The following is a 27595-nucleotide window of genomic DNA, read 5'->3' on the forward strand; positions in this document are numbered from 1 at the left end:
AGCAGCCTCATGGCACCTTCCTCAGGGATTCCACCAGCTGAGCACAATTACCCCTTCCTCCAGTTTTTTGAGGGCCCCTTCTCCAGGCTACAGTTTAATAATTTCAACCCCTTCCCTTTGCTCCTCCAGCCCTAGAGGTGGTAGCTCTTCCTACAGTTACTGTCTCTGTAAAAATGTTTTGCTTTTAGGTTACCTAGTATTATGGATTGAATAGTGTTCCCTCAAAAGATGTTGAATTCCAAACCCCCAGTACCCGTGAGTGGAACCTTATTTGGCAATAGGATCTGTCAAAAACCAAACTCTTCACAGTGAGTAAAACAAAGGAGAAAGATGAGTTTATTGCAAGGGTTTCCACCTGTAGGCCAGGAAACTCAAGGCTCTGGGAGCAACGAATTCTGATTTGCTCACTGACTAAGGGGTTTAATGGGGCAAAGGTGGAAGTTATTTGCCCTTTTCATCTGATTGGTTGCCTAGGGATCTTCCTCCCTATTTAGGTTGAGGCAGCTGCGTCAGGGCAACAAGCAATTTCAGACCAGACGTGAGGAGACTTGGCGGTCAGGCGACTGGCTGAAGCCCTCTGCTGATTCCTGAGAAGAGCTGTAAAGTCCTGCAACGTAGGTACGATTAAGTGTTGTTTTCTTTTCTTTTCTTTTCTTTTCTTTGTTTTTTGCGGTACGCGGGCCTCTCACTGTTGGGGCCTCTCCCGTTGCGGAGCACAGGCTCCGGACGCGCAGGCTCAGCGGCCACGGCTCACGGGCCCAGCCGCTCCGCGGCATGTGGGATCTTCCCGGACCGGAGCACGAACCCACGTACGCTGCATCGGCAGGCGGACTCTCAACCACTGCGCCACCAGGGAAGCCCAAGTGTCGCTTTCTTTAATGCACTTGCAGTGGCCAACTCCGTTTTCTCCCTGACATGAGTGATTCCTTTAAGTTTTGATTCTATAGGCCTTCACAGTTGGTCAGGTTAAGATGAGATCACTGGGGTAGGCCCTAATGCAGTATGACTCAGTCCTTATAAAAAGGGGAAATTTGGACACGGAGACAGACGCTCACACCCAGAGAACACCATGTGAACATGAAGGATGTATCAGCAAACCAAGGAATGCCAAATATTGCCAGAAAACGCCCAGAAACGAGGAGAGAGACAAGGGACAACTTCTCCGTCACAGCCCTCAGAAGGAAGCAACCCTCCTGACACCTTGATCTCGGACTTCTGGCCTCCAGAACTGTGAGACAATAAACTTCTGTTGTCTAAGCCCCCAGTTTGTGGTACTTTATTATGGCTGTCCCTGGAAATTCATACAGCTAGTTAACAATATGATTCTCAGTTAACCAGTTTTTAGGTTAACTTCTCTGTTAAAATAACTAGTATGACCTCTCTTCTGACTGAGTACTAAATATATAATAAGTACAGAGAATCATAGATTCTGTTTTTATGGTAATTTTAAAGGTCACCTGCTTTACGTCACTGCCATGTGATTCTTATTTAACTTTAGCAGGTGCATTCGTTTGCTTGGGCTGCTATAACGAAGCACTGCAGACTGCGTGGCTTAAGTAACAGAAATTTATTTTCTCACAGCTCTGAGGGCTAGAAGTCTGAGATCAACGTGTTGGCAGGGTTGGTTTCTTCTGAGGTCTCTCTCCTTGGCTGGTAGATGGCCATCTTTTCCCTGTGTCTTCACACGGTCTTCCTTTGTGCATATCTGTGTCCTAATCTCCTCGTCTTAAAAGGAGACCAGGCCTATTGGATTAGAGCCCACCCATATGACCTCATTTGAACTCAATCACCTCTTTAAAGACCCTATCTCCAAATACAGCCATATTCCGAGATACTGGCGGTCAGGACCTCAACCTATAAATTTTGAGGTTGACACAGTTCAGCCCCTACAAGCAGGAATCTTTGATAAAGAAAATGTTAATGCCTTGGGGTCACACAGCCTCCTTTTAGGGGCTCTTTGGAAGGCTGCGTGGCAGACCTTCAAATACTCCTCTTGTCGAAGGTCACAAATCTGCCCTTTAATAATAATCTAGTTCGGGATGTTGCCCAAGTTCACTCTCCCGGGCAAGGTGCATAGCCACCCAAGCCACCGTAGTAACAATTTTGTTGAAAAGAACCAAAATGGTAGTTGATATAGATGAATAACATAGAAATATCTAAATGCCCCAAATTTTTAAGAAACTTTATGTCCATTTACTAACACTTCTGCATAGGGGCCAGAAATATGGTCACTCTTGAAATGCCTGTATAGCTACTGAATCATCCTCTGGTTTAGGGGGAAATCGCTACATTCTGTTTCTAGAATTCCTCCAAGGCAATTGTTCTTGCATTACTCTTCCCTGTTGCACCTGCTTGCTTTCTTTCTTTTCTTGCCATTTGGTTTCAAGCATAGCAACCAGTGAACAAAAGGTGCCTCCCTCCTACATCCCCAGCCAGTCCCCACGGAGGAGGGAAGGTGGATGATATAAACCGAAAGAAAAGTGAGAAGCTGAGGGGTTCTGTACGTGAGACCCCAGGGTGCTGACTACTTACCTTGTTCTTATAGCTTCTGCCACACTATTGATTGGGATCTTACAAGTCGAAGAGAGAAAAATGAACACTTTTCTAGAAAAATGGACCATTCTTTAAAAGGTCTAAGGATGGGCAGTCTGTAAAAGAGAAACTGCAAATGATCAATACAAAAAGATGCATCTTCTCTCTAATTATTCAAAGTCACGTTGGGGGATATTCGAGATGGATCACAATTTCCCCACTCCTGGTTTCCATGACGAGGCCGTTTCTCTCAGTACTCCTGGTCGTTCTCTGTTCTTTTATCTACCTCTCTGCTGAGAAGGGGGAGTAGCTTATTTACATAGTAAATTTGAGAAGGGTACCCTTAGCTTAGTGGGCTTAGCTAAGGCTCCAACCATCTTTTTTTTTTTCTCTCTCTCTCTCAGCTGGGTTCCAGCTTTCTCCTGAGAGTTTGCTGCTTACAGGAAGCACTGTTTTCCTCTTCTCCCAGCTCTGCCCCTGGAGAGAGAGATGAAGGTTGGTGGGAAGGCTGGAGCTTCTGTAACCGGTGAGCAAATTTCCTTATTCTGAGGTTTGTGTAACAAGTGCATTCGGCTCACACATGAATCCACCTCGCTCTTGACTAGCCTCTCTCAGCACAGATGGTTAGTTTGGTCTCTTCCTTACTCTTTGTTTTATTTATCTGTTTGTTGAGTGGAGAAGAGGGATGCTGTTTGTTGGAAACTGTCTTATAGACCACACCATACTGGTCATAATTTACTTCAATGATCCATGAACAATCAGTACATCTAGAGTTAAAGTTATTGCTGAGAACTTGGGTTTACAAAGCTGAGCCTACCAATACAGGATATGAAAAACAGTTCAAAAGAACTAACAACATCTTTAAATGGAAATACCGGTTTCTGTCAGTCTTAAAGTCTTTATGTTCACTTATATTTCCTCATCAAAGCTTTTCCACACAGTTTAAGTCTGGATTAAATCTCGTCTTCCCCTTCCTCTGTTACGTATTATACCTCTCGTGTAGCAGGTGCCAAAATCTGCCTTGTTGTACAAGTGTTGGAGTATTGTTTTCACTAGAGATCAGGGACTATGGGTTATTGTAATTATATGCTTCCAACTCCGAGATACGTGCCCTGCATAGAGTTGTATTCAATAAATGTTGATTGATATCGATGAAATCACAGCTTCCCTGGAAGCTAACAAAGAACAAATATGGATTGCTTTATTAATAACTTAGAACTAAAGAGTTAGGTAATAAAGATGTGTTTATTCCACTTTACAAAATTGCTATAGCTAGACTAGATGATTTTCCACTGTTCTTGTTTTTTCAAACTCTGTGACAAACTTTATTTCTACTAAGTTTTGTGGAAATTAAATCTTAATAACTTGAAGTTTATTTCCTAAGTGTTATTTAATGGAGTCTGCAGTGATAATAGTAATTCATTCTGTACATGAAGAAATACTTGGTAGTGGGAATAATTATCTCCTGTATCACTTTTTCTGGTATTTCCCTTCACATATATTTGAAATAATCATGTTTTCTTTTTATTCTTTTAAGAACTTAATTTGCAGTACCATAGCTATTATAACATGCAGGACTCTCTATTTAGTCAAGTAGTTTACAAATATCAAGAATTCTGTACAATCATTTGTTATCCATAAAAGAACAAAAGGCTTCTAATTAGAGAACCTGATATATAGTCCTTGGTTGGCCACTTGTTACAAATTTGGGCAAATAAGTTATTGTGGATCGTTGTCACTTATTAAAAATGAAATAACTACTTCACGGGTTGAGAAGATAAAGTCAGATTATGTGTATAAATATGCATTGTAAGTTTAAAGCCTTATATAAACATTAATTGTTATCATTACTTGACAAGGAACACATTTGTAGATGTCGCCCTCTGGTCTCATGATTATGACAAAGATGCCCATATATGATCTTCAGTTTCTTGTTGGTATGACTCTGGTGCCTGGATGTATAGATGAAATGCCACATAACAATGCTATAAGCCTTAGTGGAATAGAGGTTAAAAAGCTCAAGAGACCAAACTCAAAGTCACAGTGTAAAGGGTTCATTTACACGGTAAAGGATCACACATGTTTATATGCATAACCCATGAGTTCCAAGACTTCTAACACAAAGGTGTTACTTTTCTATTTTCTACGTTACCACCAGTAATAATTTTGCTAAACTCTCCAACACTTCATAACAAGACTCTTTTCCTCCATTGTCCAATAACACTTTCTCCCTGTCTGCCTAAGCTCTGTAACCCTCTCCCCGAGGTGTTTTCAGCTTTCACTAACAGTCTCTTCAAGGCCCTTCCACCTCCCTCCTAACCCAGGCTCAAAGGCAATGACATGTTTTCGTCATGGAGTAGCTCCCTACTCCCAGGTTCCAAGTTTCTGTATCACTTACTATTACGTAATATCCACCCCAAAGCTTACTGGTCTAGTTGTTTTATTGGCTTAAAACAACTGCTTTATTGTAATCACGTATCCTATGGGAAAGGAATTCAAACAGGGCATAATAGGAATAGAAATTTGAGTCTTCTCTGTTCTGTGATGTCTGGGGCCTCAGTTGGGAAGACTATAGAACTGGAGCTTAAGATTGGGTACTAGAATCATCTGGAGACATAGTCATTCACTGTCCATGGTTGTTGCTGACTACTGGCTAAGTCCTCAGCTGGAAACAAATGAAGGGAGAGAACAGCTGTCCCTAAAGTATACACATACGGCCTACAATTCCCTTCTGGTCCAGTGACTTTTATAAGCTGAAGTAGCCCTTCAGTGCATAAGAGCACCTGTGATTAGCTCAACCCAGGAAAGTAGCAGGTATAGGAGTTCAGCTAATTAAGAACAGATTGATGTTCACAGTTTATTATTAGATTTTCTTTTAGACTAGTTCTTCCTAAAATTAGTCTAAAACCAGTGGTATTTCAGTATTACAAGGGAAAATAATCTTTATATTATATTTTTTAAAAAGTCAATCTACAAAAAGTTAAGATTTTATTATGCCACATAGATTTAAATGTGATTAGGTATAGGTTTGACACTTGTTTAATATTTGCTAATTATCATTTGTTTTATAGATACTAGTTAACTTATATTTTTTCAGTCCTATAAAAGGAATTTGTCCCCCCCTTTTTTTTTTTTTTTTTTTTTTTTGCTGTACGCGGGCCTCTCACTGTTGTGGCCTCTCCCGTTGCGGAGCACAGGCTCCGGACGCGCAGGCTCAGCGGCCATGGCTCACGGGCCCAGCCGCTCCGCGGCATGTGGGATCCTCCCGGACCGGGGCACGAACCCGCGTCCCCTGCATCGGCGGGCGGACTCTCAACCACTGCTCCACCAGGGAAGTCCCTGTCCCCCTTTTAAAATGTCCTATCTTTAAATGAAGAAATGGAATTTCAGAGATATGACATAACTTGCTCTAGTCACATAATAATTGGCCATGATCCTCTGCTAGGTCTGTTTGCGCCAGATTTCCTGTTCTTTCTATTGCATTGTGTGGGAGATTTACTTATATTAGACAATACATTTTTTCCATTTCAATCGTGATAATTATCCTTTGGTTTGTCACTTATATTAACAACTAAATAGCAAACTAATTATGTGGGTGGCCAGTACATGCTGTTATTATTTATTATTCATCAGTGTGATGATGTCAGAAAAGCCAGTGATGGACAGAGGAGGACTGACCCTCCCTCTCTGTCCAGATTTAGTTGTACTTGAATAGCATTTGAAAAGCGTTACAGATTTGAGACCCACAAACTTTGAAAGGAAACATTAGTAAAAAAAAAAAAAAAAAAAAAAAAAATTTTTTTGAGTGGGTATTTTGCTTGTTGATATTATATTAAAAATAACTTCCCACTGATACTTGTTGACATTTTCAGAATTTTTTTTTTTTTTTTTGCGGTACGCGGGCCTCTCACTGTTGTGGCCTCTCCCGTTGCGGAGCGCAGGCCCCGGACGTGCAGACTCAGCGGCCATGGCTCACGGGCCCAGCCGCTCCGCGGCATGTGGGATCTTCCCGGACCGGGTCACGAACCCGTGTCCCCTGCATCGGCAGGCGGACTGTCAACCACTGCGCCACCAGGGAAGCCCTTCAGAATATTTTTGAAAAAATTAAAGATGCTATAGAAAATTTGGAAGTCAGGTGAAAAATAGATTTATTTGGATAGGATTTTGTAAATTTAATGGACTGTAAGTTTTTATAGTTGGTAAGCAGGCATTTAATACACCATTTTAACAGTTAATGGCCTGAAATATAGAGGAGAATTCCTCTGTGTATATATGTATAATTTTGAAGAGACACTATTAAGGATTTTGTACTTTTTCCTAAGGACAGTGTGAAGCTAGTAAGATTTTTAAGCAGTCTAGATATCATAATTTGTTGAAAGAGAGAATTCTGATTGTGGGCAGAGAGTAAAGTGGATGGGGTATGGACAGAGTGGACAAAAACGGAAAATCAAACATGGATCAATTACTTCGGTTCAGGTGAGCATTAATGGTAGCTTGGGTATAGATGATGGCAAAGGAGCAGATCAAAGTAGATAGAAATACATTACAGAATCAATAGTACTGACAATTTATTAGGGGTGTAGGGTGTCAGAGAAGACAGTGTTAAGAAAGACTCTGAGGTTTCTGACATAAGCAGCTGGGGAAGAGGAGCTGCCATTTATGAAAATAGAGATCACAACAAGAATAGCAGGTTTGGATGCTGGAAATCAACTTCATGAGTTCAATTCTGGGTCTATGGAACATAAGATGCCTGTGAGGCATGTATTTTTATAGGGGTTTAATAGAAATTCTAGTACAATCTGAACTATATTTCTCCATTCTCTGCTGGGCGCTTTTCTTCTCCTATGATCACGTTGGCTCATAACCTACATTGGTCCATGCTGTGTTATTCTTTGCTTTAATAGGTCAAAAGCATGAAAATATCAATGTATGTTCCCATAAAATGCAAAGTGCTCAGCCTGGTAATATGGAGATAGTGATGTATGCTGAAATGCTGAGTCAGGAGATGATCCAAGTTAACTTTCCTGACATCTGTAAATGATCAGTGGAAAAATGACCATTAGCCTTCTAGTCAAGGAGGAGGATATTCTGGGAAAAATGGCTGGGATGGTCTACCAGCTTCAAGATCACAATAGCTAGGAGGATGGTGGTATGGGATGTTCCTCTACTTACTGATAATAATACCTGAATGTATTCCCACATGTCAAAAAATATTACTGTGTATAATAGCTTCCCTTGTCATTCCCCCATGCTTTCATCACATCTATGCTCAATGTCCCTCATGAAAGAGGGCTTCTCTGATCATCTGTGTAAATAGGTACCCCAGCTCATCACTGTCTTCCCTCATCTGCTTATTTATTATCATATTATTTATTGCCACTTGATGTATGTTTACTCATTTGATTTTTCTTTCCCCACCTCTACCCACTCCACTCTAGAATGTAAGCTTTAGGGAAAGGACTTTTTTTTAAAAATTTTATTTATTTTGTTATACAGCAGGTTCTTATTAGTCATCAATTTTATACAAATCAGCGTATACATGTCAATCCTAATCCCCCAATTCATCACACCCCCACCCCCCACCACTTTCCCCCCTTGGTGTCCATACGTTTGTTCTCTACATCTGTGTCTCAGTTTCTGCCCTGCAAACCGCTTCATCTGTACCATTTTTCTAGGTTCCACATTTATGCATAAATATACGATATTTGCTTTTCTGACTTACTTCACTCTGTATGACAGTCACTAGATCCACCCACGTCTCAACAAATGACCCCATTTCTTTCCTTTTTATGGCTGAGTAATATTCCATTGTATATAGGTACCATATCTTCTTTATCCATTCATCTGTCAATGAGCATTTAGGTTGCTTCCATGTCCTGGCTATTGTAAATAGTGCTGCAATGAACATTGGGGTGCATGTGTCTTTTTGAATTACGGTTTTCTCTGGGTACATGCCCAGTAGTGGGATTGCTGGGTCGTATGGTAGTTCTATTCTTAGTTTTTTAAGGAACCTCCATACTGTTCTCCATAGTGTCTGTATCAATTTATATTCCCACCAACAGTACAAGAGGGTTCCCTTTTCTCCACACCCTCTCCAGCGTTTGTTGTTTGTAGATTTTCTGATGATGCCCATTCTAACTGGTGTGAGGTGATACCTCACTGTAGTTTTGATTTGCATTTTTCTAATAATTAGTGATGTTGAGCAGCTTTTCATGTGCTTCTTGGCCATCTGTATGTCTTCTTTGGAGAAATGTCTATTTAGGTCTTCTGCCCATTTTTGGATTGGGTTGTTTGTTTTTTTAATATTGAGCTGCATGAGCTGTTTATATATTTTGGAGATTAATCCTTTGTCCATTGATTCGTTTTCAAATATTTTCTCCCATTCTGAGGGTTGTCTTTTCGTCTTGTTTATGGTTTCCTTTGCTGTGCAAAAGCTTTGAAGTTTCATTCGGTCCCATTTGTTTATTTTTGTTTTTATTTCAGTTTCTCTAGGAGGTGGATCAAAAAAGATCTTGCTGTGATTTATGTCAAAGAGTGTTCTTCCTATGTTTTCCTCTAAGAGTTTTATAGTGTCAGGTCTTACATTTAGGTCTCTAATCCATTTTGAGCTTATTTTTGTTTATGGTGTTAGGGAGTGTTCTAATTTCATTCTTTTACATGTAGCTGTCTAGTTTTCCCAGCACCACTAATTGCAGAGACTGTCTTTTCTCCATTGTATATCCTTGCCTCCTTTGTCATAGATTAGTTGACCATGGGTGTGTGGGTTTATCTCTGGGCTTTCTACCTTGTTCCATTGATCTATATTTCTGTTTTTGTGCCAGTACAATATTGTCTAGATTACTGTAGCTTTGTAGTATAGTCTGAAGTCAGGGAGTCTGATTCCTCCAGCTCCATTTTTTCCCTCAAGACTGCTTTGGCTTTTCGGGGTCTTTTGTGCCTCCATACACATTTTAAGATTTTTTGTTCTAGTTCCGTAAAAAATGCCCCTGGTAATTTGATAGGGATTGCATTGAATCTGTAGATTGCTTTGGGTAGTATAGTCATTTTCACAATATTAATTCTTCCAATCCAAGAACATAGTATATCTCTCCATCTGTTGGTATCATCTTTAATTTCTTTCATCAGTGTCTTATAGTTTTCTGCATACAGGTCTTTTGTCTCCCTAGGTAGGTTTATTCCTAGGTATTTTATTCTTTTTGTTGCAGTGGCAAATGGGAGTGTTTTCTTGATTTCACTTTCAGATTTTTCATCATTAGTGTATAGGAATGCAAGAGATTTCTGTGCATTAATTTTGTATCCTGCTACTTTACCAAATTCATTGATTAGCTCTAGAAGTTTTCTGGTGGCATCTTTAGGATGCTCTGTGTATAGTATCATGTCATCTGAAAACAGTGACAGTTTTACTTCTTCTTTTCCAATTTGTATTCCTTTTATTTCTTCTCTGATTGCCATGGCTAGGACTTCCAAAACCATGTTGAATAATAGTGGTGAGAGTGGGCAACCTTGTCTTGTTCCTGATCTTAGAGGAAATGCTTTCAGTTTTTCACCATTGAGAATGATGTTTGCTGTGGGTTTGTCATATATGGCCTTTATTATGTTGAGGTAGGTTCCCTCTATGCCTACTTTCTGGAGAGTTTTTATCATGAACGGGTTTTGAATGTTGTCAAAAGATTTTTCTGCATCTATGAGATGATCATATGGTGTTTATTCTGCAGTTTGTTAATATGGTGTATCACATTGATTGATTTGCATATATTGAAGAATCCTTGCATCCCTGGGATAAATCCCACTTGATCATGGTGTATGATCCTTTTAATGTGTTGTTGGATTCTGTTTGCTAGTATTTTGTTGAGGATTTTTGCATCTATATTCATCAGTGATATTGGTCTGTAATATTCTTTTTTTGTAGTATCTTTGTCTGGTTTTGGTATCAGAGTAATGGTGGCCTCATAGAATGAGTTTGGGAATGTTCCTTCCTCTGCAATTTTTTTTTTTTTTTTTAAGTCAGACTAGTTCAGAATGTTTATTTTTTTAAAAACAGATGTCAGTCACTAACATAAAACATCTGCAGTATACTGATAACACATAATACTCAAATACAACAAATGTGTATAAATAAACATTTTAAATCCCCCTACATAGTAAGAGGACTGGTTTTTTTTTTTTTTTTAAACATCTTTATTGGGGTATAATTGCTTTACAATGGTGTGTTAGTTTCTGCTTTATAACAAAGTGAATCAGTTATACATATACATATGTTCCCATATCTCTTCCCTCTTACGTCTCCCTCCCTCCCACCCTCCCTATCGCACCCCTCCAGGCTGTCACAAAGCACCAAGCCAATATCCCTGTGCCATGCGGCTGCTTCCAGCTAGCTATCTACCTTACTACGTTTGTTAGTGTGTATATGCCCATGACTCTCTCTCGCCCTGTCACAGCTCACCCTTCCCCCTCCCCATAACCTCAAGTCCGTTCTCTAGGAGGTCTGCATCTTTATTCCTGCCTTACCCCTAGGTTCTTCATGACATTTTTTTTTTCTTAAATTCCATATATATGTGTTAGCATACGGTATTTGTCTTTTTCTTTCTGACTTACTTCACTCTGTATGACAGACTCTGGGTCTATCCACCTCATTACAAATAGCTCAATTTCGTTTCTTTTTATGGCTGAGTAATATTCCATTGTATATATGTGCCACGTCTTCTTTATCCATTCATCCGATGATGGGCACTTAGGTTGTTTCCATCTCCGGGCTATTGTAAATAGAGCTGCAATGAACATTTTGGTACATGACTCTTTTTGAATTTCGGTTTTCTCAGGGTATATGCCCAGTAGTGGGATTGCTGGGTCATATGGTAGTTCTATTTGTAGCTTTTTAAGGAACCTCCATACCCTCTGCAATTTTTTGGAAGAGTTTGAGAAGGATGGGTGTTAGCTCTTCTCTAAATGTTTGATAGAATTCACCTGTGAAACCATCTGGTCCTAGACTTTTGTTGGTTGGAAGATTTTTAATCACAGTTTCAATTTCATTACTTGTGTTTTGGCTGTTCATATTTTCTATTTCTTCCTGGTTCAGTCTTGGAAGGTTGTGCTTTTCTAAGAATTTGCCCATTTCTTCCAGGTTGTCCATTTTATTGGCATAGAGTTGATTGTAGTAGTCTCTTAGGATGCTTTGTATTTCTGCTGTGTCTGTTGTAACTTCTCCTTTTTCATTTCTAATTTTATTGATTTGAGTCTTCTCCCTCTTTTTCTTCATGAGTCTGGCTAATGGTTTATCAATTTTGTTTATCTTCTCAAAGAACCAGCTTTTAGTTTTATTGATCTTTGCTATTGTTTTGTTTCTATTTCATTTATTTCTTCTCTGATCTTTATGATTTCTTTCCTTCTGCTAACTTTGGGTTTTGTTTGTTCTTCTTTCTCTAGTTCCTTTAGGTGTAAGGTTAGATTGTTCATTTGAGATTTTTCTTGTTTCTTGAGGTAGGCTTGTATAACTATAAACTTCCCTCTTAGAACTGCTTTTGCTGCATCCCATAGGTTTTGGATCATCGTGTTTTCATTGTCATTTGTCTCTAGGTATTTTTTGATCTCCTCTTTGATATCTTCAGTGATCTCTTGGGTATTTAGTAACTTATTGTTTAGCCTCCATGTGTTTGTATTTTTTACGTTTTTTTCCCCTGTAATTCATTTCTAATCTCATAGCATTGTGGTCAAAAAAGTTGCTTGATATGTTTTCAATTTTCCTAAATTTACTGTGGCTTGATTTGTGACGCAAGATGTGATCCATCCTGGAGAATGTTCCGTGTGCACTTGAGAAGAAAGTGTAATCTGCTGTTTTTGGATGGAATGTCCTATAAATATCAATTAAGTCTATCTGGTCTATTATGTCATTTAAAGCTTCTGTTTCCTTATTTATTTTCATCTTGGATGATCTGTCTATTGGTGTAAGTGAGGTGTTAAAGTCCCCCACTCTTATTGTGTTACTGTCAATTTCCTCTTTTATAGCTGTTAGCAGTTGCCTTATGTATTGAGGTGCTCCTATATTGGGTACATATATATTTATAGTTGTTATATCTTCTTCTTGGATTGATCCCTTGATCATTATGTAGTGTACTTCCTTGTCTCTTGTAACATTCTTTATTTTAAAGTCTATTTTTTCTGATATGAGTATTGCTACTCCAGCTTCCTTTTGATTTTCATTTGCATGGAATATCTTTTTCCATCCCCTCACTTTCAGTCTGTATGTGTCCCTAGATCTGAAGTGGGTCTCTTGTAGACGGCATATATATGGGTCTTCTTTTTGTATCCATTCAGCAAGCCTGTGCCTTTTGGTTGGAGCACTTAATCCATTCACATTTAAGGTAATTATCGATATGTATGTTCCTATGACCATTTTGTTAATTGCTTTGGGTTTGTTTTTGTAGGTCCTTTTATTCTGTTGTGTTTCCCACTTAGAGAAGTTCCTTTAGTATTTGTTGTAGAGCTGGTTTGGTGGTGCTGAATTCTCTTAGCTTTTGCTTGTCTGTACAGCTTTTGATTTCTGCATCGAATCTGAATGAGATCCTTGCCGGGTAGAATAAGCTTGGTTGTAGGTTCTTCCCTTTCATCACTTTGAGTATATCATGCCACTCCTTTCTGGCTTGTAGAGTTTCTGCTGAGAAATAAGCTGTTAACCTTATGGGACTTCCCTTGTATGCTATTTGTCATTTTTCCCTTGCTGCTTTCAATAATTTGTCTTTAATTTTTGCCAGTTTGATTACTATGTTGCTCTGTGTGTTTCTCCTTGGGTTTATCCTGTATGGGACTCTCTGCACTTCCTGGACTTGGGTGGCTATTTCCTTCCCCATGTTAGGGAAGTTTTCAATTATAATCTCTTCAAATATTTTCTTTCATTATTCTAAGTCTTTGTTAAACATTTCTTGCATCTTTTGATGTCTGCCTCCTCTTGATCTTTGCATGCATTCTTTTTCCGAGGTCCTGGATCATCTTCACTATCATTATTCTGAATTCTCTTTCTGGAAGGTTGCCTATCTCCACTTCATTTAGTTGTTATTCTGGGGTTTTATCTTGTTCCTTCATCTGGTACATAGCCCTCTGTCTTTTCATCTTGTCTATCTTTCTGTGAATGTGGTTTTTGTTCCACAGGCTGCAGGATTGTAGTTCTTCTTGCTTCTGCAGTCTGCCCTCTGGTGGATGAGGCTATCTCGAAAGGACTTTTGTTCACCATGTATTTCACTTCATAGAACAAATCCTAGCACATAGTAGGTCTTCAGTAAATATTTGCTGAGTGAGTATTGGTTGAATAATTACTGGATGAGTGGATTACTGGAAACTGGGGTAGAGAGCTAGGAAGAGGTGGCATGTAACCTGAAAACCACGGCATACGCATTCTTATTGTTAGAATGCCCTTTGTATGTTGTGTTCATCCTTGTCATACAGAAGTTTCATATTTTACATAGTCATTCATATTTTAAATTTTCCTTTAGATCTTTGGGTCCTAAAATTCATTGATTTATTTCTCATGTCAGTGCAAAAGTTTGTGAATCTCTGTTCTATGACAATGGTCAAAATCTTTTTATTTCTTTAGTAGCCCACTGATTCCCCCCACTCTGTGTCCTAGTATTCATGCCCCATTTCTGTGCATATCACAGCCTGTAAATAAGAATCTACCAACTCTTTTAAAGGAAGTGGTCACTTGGAAAGTTTTGTCAATTTATGTAATTCTACTCAAAGACCAGTAGATGTCGCTATTGAACAACATCCTGTTTCTTACTCTGCCCTGAGAAGCGCAATAACATTGTCAGAGAAATGCCAGAGTTTTTCCAAAGTGAAATTTTGTGGGGTTTAGCTGCTTCAGTGCCACGGTAAAGGACATCGTCTGTGCTATTTCTTGTTCATGGTGAGAACTGCTTAAGGTGTATGTCTTACGGAAAGCATCTGCCCCATAGCAAGTACAGGTATCCTTGGCTTTTTTTTTTTTTTTAAAGACACTTGACTTTTAGGAAAGACCTACATTAGTAGCTGTTTTCACTAGACCAAAAAAATTCAAAGAGGATTTATATTTTATGAAAAAGCTCTTTCGTACTAATATAGGTCTTTTGTAAAAGTAAAGTGGTGTAAGGTGAACTTTTGGAAAACGGGGAGGGGGCGATCTGCTTTGCTTTACCCCATTTACGCTCCAAGGTTTCATAGGAATGCTGTACTATCGGATGGTGGGGGAAACCTGTATCTCATTTTCTCAAATGCTGTGGAGTCGACAGCTCAAGGTGCATCTTTCATGAGCTTAAGAAAATGTCTGTTCCAGTTCCAACTTTGGCCTGATTCACAGTTTAGATAGGGTCTTCATTTTAAAATAATGTCTGAATAGGTGTCCACTCCCACTGCTTCCACTTTAAAACTTTTAATTTATGCCCCTCTTTTGAGCCTTTTTTAGGCAAAACCAAAGGCTGAAAATAGCTAAAAGTAGAAGGTATTTGTCAATTTTGCACTCAGAGAGCATGTGGAGCATAGGAAAATGCATATTCTCTGAAGATAAAGTGAAATTTCCATCCTAAATGCATTGCTTTCGAACTATTTGACTTTGGGCAAAATACTTAGCTTCTCTGACCCTCGGTTTCATCATTTATAAAGTGGCAGTAAGGAAACTGATTTTTTAGAGTGTCTGCAAGTGTTACTGCTGGGGAAGCTATTACTCTAATACATTAGCTATTGTCTTGTTTTACAAACCCGTGTTCTGTAAAACATTGTATATTAACCCAGGAGCCCCAAACTCACTCATGGTGGTACAACATTTTGAGAAGTCAGTGTGTTGCGAACTTTTTGTGAGGGCCCAGATAGACCTGATTTGGATAGGCTTAGAAGAAAACCTTTATTGTTTTTAAACAGAGGGATCTGGTCTAGAAAAAAAGAGCTGCCAATGGTTAAGACCTGCTTGCTTCTGAGCAACAGCCATGTGGTGTGGCAATGGCAACACTACCTGCGTTATCACAGCCAGCCTGGAAACCAGTTGTCTGCGTTGGCCAAAGAACCTGAGAGTTGCCAAAAGAAACGTAGATTCATGCACTTCACTTATGGGAATGCTTTTGTCACTGTACACATGAATCTCTACGGAGACTTTTTGATTTAAAAGAAAGAAAAAAGTGCTTCTAGCCTAAGAGTGAAGGAAAAGCAAAAATAAATTCTAACGATTAGTGGTAAGAAACCTCAAAGCCTGACATTCCATGGCTGTTTAAGTACTGCCTGTTTGATCCGCCCTAGGACCCTCATTGTAAAACAGCACAGTACAACCGTTGATGTTCAGAATGATGAGCCCGTATGTATAATGCATTTTGAAAATATTACCATATAAAGAATTACAGGCGGTAAGCTTCACTTATTTGGTATTTCAGTTTAATTTTCTGATTCTGAATTTTCAGTGGTTTCTTATTTAGGGAAATCATGCTTTCAGAAAGGCGCCATAGATTCTTAACAGATTTAAAACTTCTGATTCCTTCATTCACGTTTATATTAATGTTTCCTGAGTTTATTCCGTATGTGAGACACTATTCAGAATGTATTGAGAGGTATGATCTCTCGCTGTTTTTAACAATCCTTTTCCTTGAGAAGGATAAAAATATCAGTGCAGCTACAATTTATGCAAGACTCTGCAGTATTTTTCTACGCTTTGGGACAACTACTTAGAGCAATCGGAGAGAGCACAAATTAAGTTAACAAATCCCATTATCCCTTACCTTCTCTTTCATGTTTGATGCAACAAATGAGAAAATGTAAATGTAACATGTTGTAAATCTGTGACAGAAGAAATACAAAAAGAGGTGAGGGAAATGTTTACCCAACGAAGAAATATGTAAATATGCATATTTTCTAAGTGGGTATTTTCAAAGATAGATGATAAATAATTTTTAATAAAAGTGTATGAGAATGCTAATCCTTTTTTATTAATCCAAACTTACTGTCCCAAATATTTGTATGCATTTCCAGGGCAGCATTAATTATAGTATTTAAGGCCAAATTTATTCCACTGAAAACAAGAGGACTTCTGTTTAGCTGACATGGGAAAATATAAATCCAAATTCAACCTGAGAGGTTTTTTCCTTACTCTTGTTTCTATACTTAACAGTGACTCCTGCATTTGTGGAGGGTTTGAAAACAGACTCAGGTGTGCTTGCTCATCAATGTGGGATGTATTCCTCAGCACTGGTCCTGCTCCTTTGAGAACTTTCATTTTCCTCAAAATGCTATTGTGGTTACAGCAGAGTTGAGTTCCTTAAGATTCAAATATATATATTTTATTTTATTTTTATTTTTTTGCGGTACGCGGGCCTCTCACTGCCGTGGCCTCTCCCGTTGCGGAGCAACGGGCTCCGGACGCGCAGGCTCAGTGACCATGGCTCACGGGCCTAGCCACCCTGCGGCACGTGGGATCCTCCCGGACCGGGGAACGATCCCGCGTCCCTTGCATCGGCAGGTGGACTCCCAACCACTGCGCCACCAGGGAAGCCCCCCAAATATATATATTTTAAATGATCAAAAACTGAAGAGGAATTGTGTCATTAAGTCATTTTGTGACCATAGAATCTAATAGAATCACCATCACCAGGAAATAGGTTGTGAAAAATTATGGAAATGCTGAGTCTCCTCAAGAGGTTCCACATCTCAAGGTTGGACCCACTCAGGGGTATTTGCACAGAATCCAAAAAGCAACTATCTAGTCTTGAGATGTGTGTGAGAAACTGATGGCTATTATGTTCAGACTCCAATCTTGTATTATGCGTGCAAGCAAATCTATTAATTACATGCCATGTGCTGGTTGTTTTACGTATATATCCCATGAATGGCCTCAACAATCTTCTGAGTAGGTATTACATTCACCTTTTTATAAATGATGGGCCTTCCCTGGTGACGCAGTGGTTAAGAATCCACCTGCCAATGCAGGGGACACGACTTCGAGCCCTGGTCCGGGAAGATCCCACATGCCCTGGAGCAGCTAAGCCTGTGCGCCACAACTACTGAGCCTGAGCTCTAGAGCCCGCGTGCCACAACTGCTGAGGCCCACGTGCCTAGAGCCTGTGCTCCGCAACAAGAGGAGCCACTGCAATGAGAAGCCCGCGCACCGCAACAGAGTAACCCCCACTCGCCGCAACTAGAGAAAGCCCGTGCGCAGCAACGAAGACCCAACGCAGCCAAATAAATAAAATCAATTTATATAAATGATGAAACTCTCATTCAAACAATTAAGGACCTTTTCCAAAGTCACCGAGTATTTAAATGACAAAGGTGGGATCTAAAGGTTTTGAGTGATTTCAAGGCCATGCACTTTCCACAGGTACTATGATTCCTTATAAAAATCCACCTGGAATATAACTGCTTCTAAATCAACCTTGAATATAACAAAGCTCCGTTGTGGTTAATTGGGAGCTCCTGTGCCCAGCATCAGCCCCAGGGAAAAGTTATTTAGATAGTTGCCTTTCTCCATTTCTTTTCAACACGTCTCCCATCTTGCTGCCCACCCAAGTTCCCATCTCTGCCCATTGTCTCCTCTCCACTCCCTTCCTCTTTTGTTTTCGTTTAACACATCCAATAATTTTTTAAAATTACCTATAAGTTATTTTTTTAAAATAGACTTTATTTTTTAGTGCAGTTTTAGGTTCACAGAAAAATGGAGTGGAAGGCAGCCTTCCCATAGGTCCCCTACCCCGGCTCATGCATAGGCTCCCCTATTATGAGCATCGCCCACCAGGATGTACAGTTGTTACAACTAATGAACCCACACTGACACACCATTATTACCCAAAGTCCATAATTTACTTCAGTGTTCACTCTTGGTGGTGTACTTTCTATGGGTTCGGACAAATGTATAATAACATATCTACCACTGTAGTATCATACAGAGTTTTTTCACTGCCCTAGAAAGCCTCTGTGCTCTGCCTAATCATTCTTCCTCTTCCTCTCCTCTAACCACTGGTAATCAGTGACCTTTCATGGTCCCCAAAGTCTTGCCTTTTCCAGAATGTCACTCACCACCTTCTTTTCCTCCAGCGTATGTTGCACTTAACTCAAGCTTCCTCTCCACACCAAGATTTGGGGCATTTCAGAGAGTGACAAATTTTTGGAGAGAAAAGCTTTCTCTTTTGCCTACGAGGCAGCTAAACCTGTTAAGCTGTCACTTTATACATTACAACTAATAATCTGTGGGGAACTGCTTGAGTCATCAAGGAAACAAATACCTAGCAATTAAAATATTAAACCCAAACTATGAATAACATCGCAATATTTATCTCACATTTTCTTGTATGATCATTTTAGAACTCTCATTTTGTTTTTTAAAGAATATTTAAACTGCATCTTGAGTCCCTGTGCAATGTATTGATTTGGGCCAAATTTTTATTGTTATCTGCACTTTAAAAATTACTCCCAAAGTTTCAGAACTTTTCTTGTGAGTGTCACATTGAGAAAAGAAGACAAAGCTCTTTATGACTTAAAATATCTACTATGTATTTTAATCGTTTACCGTGTTATTTGTTATTTGTTTTCTCTGGTAGAATATAAACTCTGGGAGGTAAGGGATTCTTATTTGTTTCATTCATCGCAATGAGCTCCAATTCTAGAACAGTGGCTGACACATTCTCAATGACTATCATGAGGCAGTGACTAACAATGACTGTATTGTTGAATGAATGAATTCCCCTTGCTTCCTTCAGTATGACACAGAAATGGATATTTCTCCATATCTTACTAAAATGGCTTTATCCTCTGTCAGTACTTTAGTTTGTCACTCATGTTTTTCAGATGTTACCTTGGTAGCGCAGTTGTCCTCCCTTACCTGCGGTTTCACTTTCCATGGTTTCAGTTACCCATGGTCAACTACAGTCCAAAACTAGTAACTAGAAAATTCTAGAAATAAGTAATTCATAAGTTTAAAATTCAGAATTGCTGTTCTGAGTAGTACGATGAAATCTCGAGCTATCCCCCTCCAGCCAGCCTGGGTTGTCCCTTTGTCCAGCGTATCGCCCGTTAGTCACTTAGTAGCCGCCTCATTTATGAGACTGTCTGTCACAGTGTCGCAGTGTTTGTGTTCAGATCACCCTTATTGTACTTAATAGTGGCCCCAGAGCACAAGAGTAGTGATGCTGGCAATTTGGAAATGCCCAAGAGAAGCCATAACGTGCTTCCTTAAAGTGAAAAGGTGAAAGTTCTCAACTTAAGAAGGCAAGAAAAAAAATCTCATGTTGAAGTTGCTGAAATCTGCTGTAAGAATGAATCGTCTGTAAAACTGCGAAGAAGGGAAAAGAAATTTGTGCTGGTTTTGCTGTCGCATCTCAAAGCAAGAAAGTTACAGCCATGGTGCATAAGTGCTTAAAGATTGAAAAGGCGTTCAATTTGCAGATACCGCATTCACATAACTTTTATTACAGTATATTGTTATGTGTTGTATTTTATCAGTAGGAGTTAATCTCTTACTGTGCCTGATTTATAAATTAAGCTTCATCATAGGTATGTACGTATAGGAAAATACATAGCACGTATAGGGTTTGGTACTATCTGTGGTTTCAGAAATCCACTGGGGGTCTTGGAACGTATCCCCTGTGGATAAGGGGGCACTACTGTAATGCTTAAACACGTAGAACTAGCACAAATGTGATAGTAATTTACCCATGAAGCCTCCGTGTTAACCATTTGTGTTCCATTTATATTTAAAATACTTTCAGCTATTAGCTGGAATTTGACCACAAGCTGGATTGGGAGCATGCAGTGGATAGAATTACCCAAATAGATTTTGAAGTCTCTGTTGCAGTAGCTTCAAAGATTGTCTTTGGTTTAAAAGTTTGGGGCATTATGACTATTTACATGAACTATTTACTTGGAGAGCATTTAGGGTCTTTTACCCATTGATAGAGGAAGGAATGATAACCAAAGCTACAAATCATCTAATCCACTTTCTGTTTGCCCTTCAGCTTGTTTTATTTACTCCTTGATGTTAGAAGATAGCTTGCGTAATGTATCATTTCCAGCATGTGTTTAATAACTGGCTATGCCTCTTAGGAGCATTTGAATCATGAGTTTGATTCGTATACTAATAGGATGTACGATCATTTAGGTGAAAATGTTGCTCCATTTCATCTCACCTTGAAGCCTCAAATGCTGTCTGTTGCAAAGCCTCTGTAGAGCACAATTTGTTCTTCTAATAGTTAATGAGGAAAAACCTTAGTGTAACAAGCTTTCATGCAAAACATAAAAATTCATGAATTGGACTGAACTAAAAGAGCCTGTAACTTCTGTGTCCTGGTATTACAGAAATTACTTTGTGTTTATAACTTGTCAGTCAAACAATCATTGGACTTTTACTTTTGCTTGTGGTATTTGCATTTTGGTACCTAAACTGCTTGCATCCGATCAGGTGAGAATTGTTTTGGATCCAGATCTACTTAGCCATCTTTCATTACTAGCTATTTGCTGAAAACTTGAAAATCCATATTTTTAGGCCAACTCTTTTACTTTCAAAAGTCTTTGTTTTAAAATGAGGAAAATTTCTGAAGAATAGATACATTACTTTAGTTATTGATTTTTGCCAATAAAAAGTCAAAAATTAATACTTATTGTTTATAAGTACTTCCAATACAACTTGGCTTCAGCACAAGGCAATGAAACGCATGAGCTTAAAAATGAAATAATTGATTTTACCCTGCCCCTTCTAGTGTTCCCTCTAAAAGAAGTTTGGAACTTGAGAGAAATAAAAAGACCTGATGACTTTACATTTTTAATCATCCCTACACTTGGATATTTCCTTTATCTACCTGGTCTTACAATACCTCCTAAGGCTAAGCTTGCCTTGAAGACCTATGAAAATTCTTTTAAAAAAATTAAAGCCATTTTTCTTTAACATGAAGAAGAGTAAAGTATTCACACTTATCTAGAATCCAATTTCAGAGAGCTATTTAGCTTATGAACTTGGAGGTAATACAATTCTGCTTCCCTTCTCTCCCTCCAGACTCCAGTTACATTTCAGACAAATCTGCTTATTTTTTTGAGAGTAGTTTTAGGTTTACAATAAAATTGAGAGGGAGGTAGAGGTTTCTCATAAGCCCCCACCCCTACACATGTAAAGCCTCCTGCATTTTCAACATCACACACCAGAATGCTATGCTTCATACAAGGATGAAGTGACACTGGCACGTCATAGTCATCCAAAGTCCACAGTTTACCTTAGGGTGCCTCTTGGTGCTGTACATTCTACAGGTTTGGACAGATATACAGTGACATATATCCATCGTTATAATATCACATAGGATAGTTTCACTGTCCTAAAAATTCTCCGTGCTTTGCCTATTCGTCTCTCTCTAATCCCTGGCTACCACGGATCTTTTATTGTCTCCAGAGTTTCTCTTTTCCAGAATGTCATAGATTTGGAATCTTACAGTATTTAGCTTTTTCAGATTGGCTTTTTTCACTTAGCAATAGTCATTTAAGTTTTCTCTATGTCTTTTTTTTTTCCCCCGATACGCGGGCCTCTCACTGTTGTGGCCTCTCCCATTGTGGAGCACAGGCTCCGGACGCGCAGGCTCAGCGGCCATGGTTCACGGGCCCAGCCGCTCCGCGGCATGTGGGATCTTCCCAGACTGGGGCACAAACCCGTGTCCCCTGCATCGGCAGGCAGACTCTCAACCACTGCACCACCAGGGAAGCCCTCCTCTATGTCTTTTCATGGCTTGATAGCTGCTTAATTTTTTAATGTCTCAAAACTTTTTACATATTTTTTTTAATTGCCAAATTACTCCTCCAGAGGGCAATATGATCATGTCAGTGGATATAACAGTGGGACTGCAGAAAACAGGACAGATGAAATCAAATGTGATTCAGTAACAAGAGGATGATGGCTACATCTTTTTCTAATTTCTTTCTCCTTTTCTATCATTCTCAAGGAAAAAGTTGCACACAGAAGATCTCATGGGGGGGGTCATAAAGAAGTGAGAAGAAGCATTTTGTTAGGAGAGTAGTGAAGGAAAGTTAAAAAGTGGAAAACAAAGTTTTAAAGGAAATGTAGTGTTCCAAATACCTGAAAAATTTTCAATCTTACGGCTTTATTCTCCAGGAAAGTACCTGCTCTTGCTTGAAGGTTCCTATGTTAGGTGTCAGCTTCTCCCGGAAGCTTCCTGACTCTTGAGCTCTGGATCAATGCCCTTCTTATTCACTCCTAGAACATCCTGTATTGCTCAGACCCTTTTATGTCTCACACTGAATTGTTATTACTGTCTGCTGGTCTACCTCACACGCTAGACAGTAAGCTCCGTGAGTGTCTTCATCAGCTTCATATGTGCATGGCCTAGTAACGTATTTGGCATAAAGGGGCTTCTCAATAAGTATTTCTGAAGGAAGGAAAGAGTTAACTAACACATGGATTTAGTTATACACACTGTTAAATTAATTTCAAAGGATACCATCAGACTGAGGTGGCTCTAATGTCATGGCATCCTTGTAAGCAAACCAAAATCTAAGCCTGTAAATTCTTCAAGATTTCAAGCTTGGAACTTTAAGGGCAAACAATCGCAAACAGCCAGCTAGGCTTTAAACTATAGCCAGTCAAATGATTTCTTCCTCATTTTCTCTATATGAGTCTTTCCTCCGGCTCCAACACGAGTGCCTCTAACCACCTCTGTTAGGCACTGCCTGATTGGAATGGATAAATGCTCAAATAAACCCCTAAATCTTGAATATGCCTCAGTTATCTTTTAACAACACACACCCATGTTCTTCTGGCAATTATAAGGTATGAGGGAAGAATTTCTGGTATTAAAAGCTAAAGTTTCTGGATAAAGTACAAGAAGAATATATTTAAATGCATCACTAAGTTAGCAGAAAAGAGTGATTCCAGAAGTTTAGAAAGGAAGGGAACACTCAAATCCCAAGGGGAAGGGGATGGTTACAGTTACTTCTCTCCTAGTAGCACCTGTAGATTCCTAGCCAGAGCTTGGATTTAATTAAACCTTCCCCAAAATGGAGAAAGATAAAATCTTGGGAATTGAGCTCAGACTCTCCTGTATAAAACCAAGATGCCCCCAGTGGAACCCAGGGGGAAAACATGACAGTGAAGACTGTGAAACTACTTGCTTATTTTATTTTGGCTCTGGGTGGGAGAGAAATAAAATCTATAAACACGCATGCACACACACATACACACATATCTGTACTGTGAGAGTCATCATGGGTTAGTAGTTTAAAGGGATTACTGGCAAAAGCAAATGCAAATCCTTTCTGGGAGAGGGTATCTTAAACCCAAGTAGAAAAAGTAAAATGTAAAATAAATAAAATGCATTCCAAGGAACTTGATTTCATGATTTACAAAAAAGAATCATTTCACAAAAAGCAGTAGTTATATAAATTTAAACTATCAATACAGAACATAAAAGTAGTAATTTTTATTTAAAGGAACCAAATTAGATATTGAAAATATAAATAAGAGGCTGTCAAAAATAATCAGCTTTAATAAAAAATAATCTGAAAAGGAAAAAAATTAGTGATTGCTACCAGAGACTCAGTGGATGAATTGCCAACAAATTAATCTGAGATAAAGAAAGAATTCGTGCACTAAAGCTAAAGGAAACTACTCAGAATGCAGGACAGTGAGACACTGTCCTGCAAATGAAAATTATGAAAAGATAAAATGAGAAGAAATAATAAGGTCTAACATACCCTTAATTACAGTTTCAGAAGGGGAAAAATGTATGTCCAAGAAGCAATACGTGAAGATCAAAGCAAAATCTCATCCTTCAGCTTTAAGAGAAGCTAAGAAATAACAAGCAGAACAATAAAAGGAAATCTTTTATGACCCTGGCATTGACACTGGACAAGTTATATTCCAACTGTAAAACACCAAAGGCACAAAGAAGATCCTAAAAGTAGCCAGAGTAGGGGTGAAGGGATGGAGGTGGTAAGAGGGTACATTACCTACAAAAGAATGATGATTTCCATATGGCTGATTTCTCAACAGCAAGAGTAGAATCCAGAGGATGGCGTATCAGTATCTTCAAAATGCTGAGAAAAAAATAACTATCAATGTAAATTTTTATAAACAGTATAACTATCATTCAAGAAGAAGAATAAAATAAAGGTATTTTCAGGCCAAAGGCAAAAAGTGATCTTGTGGGAGAGGCTCACAGTTCCCAGTTCAGCCTAAAATGGTCAACTAACTCCTCTGCTTGTTTCTTCCCCCTCATCAATTCTAAAGAACTGGAGAGGGAAAGTGAAGAAAGCGACAAGAAACCCCTTGAGTGACAGCTGGGGACAGGAGGCTCTTTTGAGCTAGTGTGTATACAAGAGTTTTGACCCAGGATAGGAGGCCACCTGTCAAGGTTGTAAAAACATGTACATTTTTTAAAAATAGGAAATGAAAGAGATTGTTGGAAAGCTGTTCTTGCCTCTGCCAGCTATTGCCTTGGGAAACAGTGCATGACCCATACCTGTCTGACTCAGATTTCTCAGCAGGTCCCCTCAAGGATAAAATTAGGAAGCTCAGAAGTCATTTGCATATGAGATGCTGAGAAAAATGGGTGAAGAGGAGTGATTGTAATTTTATGGTTCATAAAGCTCTCCATGTATATTCCTTTCTATTGCTGCCTAACAATATTATCTTTAAACCATGCACACTTCTTATCCTTTCACCATTTCTATGGGTCAGGAATCCAAGCATGGTTTAGCTGGGTCCTCATCAATCCAGAATCAAGGGTGTTGGTTCCTGCTGAGGTCTCATCTGAGCCTCAACTGCACAGTATTCCATTTATCCTTCCACCGTGGGCTATTGAATCAGTTCAAAAATGATGAGTATTTAGTTTTTTTTCTACCTTTCACTATTACTAACAATATGCAACAAATGCCATTGTACATATGTAAATACAATTGTAGAATAAATTTCTGCGTATGAAATTATGAGGTCAAAGGGAACATGCTTTTGTATTTTGATAGATAATAGCAAATTTTCTTTTGTGTAATGCCCTTTGTACCCTCACTGGTAATGTATTGAAGCATCTATATTCCACAACATTTTCATAGTGGTACGTCAGGAAATTTTTGAATTTTTCTCTATCTAGTAAGTGGAAAATGGTACCATAGTGTTTCTGTATTTCTTTTTTAATAAGTGAGATTGAACGCTTCTTATATTTTGTCTTTCTTTTTATGAACTCTGTTTATCTTCTTAGTCTATTTTTCTATTGGTCTTTTAGCCTTCTATGTACTGTTTTCTGAGTTCTTCTTTTGTTAGAGAAACTAGTTACTGTCTGGATATGAACTGCACTTTTTTTTTTTACCTATTTGTCATTTTTCTTTTGACTTTAATGTTTTTGTGTGGAGAAGTTTTTTGCTCTTATGTATCAAATCTATAAATCTTCTCTCTTATGGCATATTGATTTGAGTCCTATTTGAAAATCTTCTACCAGCCCAAGGATATAATTTAGTTAATTCATATTGCATGTATGATTTCATTTTTATTATTTAAATGTTTAATCCATCTGGAATTTTTGCTGGTATGGAGTGTGAAGTATCGGTTCAAGTTTTTTTAGAAGATTATCCAATTGTTCTAACAAGATTTAAAGGTCTTTAATATTTCTTAAGTTTATTTCTAGGTGACTTACCTATTGCTATTGCATGTAAGATTTTTTTTCCAATTACATCTTCTATGGTTTATACTAATGATTTTTAATATCATTATTATTTTTAATATAATTATCAAAATCATACTTTTTAAAATGTTTTATATATCTATATACCTTACTGAAGTATCGTATTTGATGTAGCAGTTTTAAAATTGTTTTTTGTGGTTTACTCATGTATATGATCTGCATACAACAAGAGTTTTAATTTCTCATTTCTGAGTTTCCTACCTGTAGTGTTTTCTCTTGCCTACTTTAATTATTTAGTAACTCCAGAACAATGTGTTGATGGGGGTAATCTTGTTTTGTTAATGATTTTAAGTGGTATTTGCCATTAAGAATATTGGCCTTTAGATTGGGTTAGGTATCACGTTAAGGAAAAGCCTGTATATTCTTCGTATATTAACTGTTTTTACCAAGAATTTCTATTGAACCTTGTCAAATGACTTTACAACATCTATTGAGATGATCAAGGTTTTTTATTTTTTTCATTTATATAATACGATTAACTTAATAGGTGACTTAATGTTGAACCATCCTTGCATTCATGAAATTAATCTTACTGTTTTGAGATGCATTTATTCTTTTAATGTGCTGCTATATTTTATTTCCTAGTATTATACTTAGGGTTTTTTTCATTGAGAGGCATAAGTGATATTGGTCCAGACTCTCTTGGTGTCTAACATTATCACACTTTGGAATTAATTAATGTTACATTCACTTTACAAAAATATTCTGAAAGTTTTTTTCTCTTACTATTCTCTGAAGAAATCTAAATAACATTGCAATTTATTGGCTCTTTGAAGATTTGACAAAGTTTCTCTGTGAAACCATCAGAGACTTGTGATTTTGGTGGTATACTCTTTGACGAATTGATCTCCTGTGAGAATCAGTCTATTTAAATCCTCTAATGCCTTAAGAGTCACTTTTCGTAAATTTAAAATTTCCTGGAAAATTATATATCTATCCTTATTTTCACATTATTTTGAATAGAATTACGTAAAGTAGTTTCCTATGGTTTATTGAAATTTGAAGTATCATTCATTTCCTTTTTGAGGTCAGAAAACGGAAGCTGAGACAATATTTAGTTCCCATCTGCACAGTTAGGAGGAGACAGAGCCTGCTTTTAAAATCAGGTCTTCTTACTCATTTTTGCATCCGTTCTCCTAAACCTCATTGCATATCCACCCAGTTTCCAAGCAGCTCGTCTTGACAGGGCACTGAAATGTAAAGTTGTTGTCAGAGGGTGATAGAGACTCCTTAAAATAATGCTACTTTTGCTGTGACAGTATTATGAGTTCTGTCAAATTTCCTCACTGAAGATATATTCTGACCATCCTTTACTGAAATTAAGCAGCCTGAATGTAGCTAAGGGGACACTAATCAAAATGACATCCTGTCATATATTGGGCTAAAGAAATTGATTT

The 27595-nt window shown here is 38.4% G+C and overlaps 1 protein-coding gene across 1 annotated transcript in view; it reads left to right on the forward strand.

The window, feature by feature from the left end:
• Window positions 1–27595, forward strand: part of OXR1 (oxidation resistance 1) — an 874541-nt gene that overhangs the window by 174159 nt on the left and 672787 nt on the right. The gene's annotated exons all lie outside the window — the stretch shown is intronic.

The sequence above is a fragment of the Orcinus orca genome, chromosome 17, assembly GCF_937001465.1.
Source record: "Orcinus orca chromosome 17, mOrcOrc1.1, whole genome shotgun sequence".
Lineage (NCBI taxonomy): Eukaryota > Metazoa > Chordata > Mammalia > Artiodactyla > Delphinidae > Orcinus > Orcinus orca.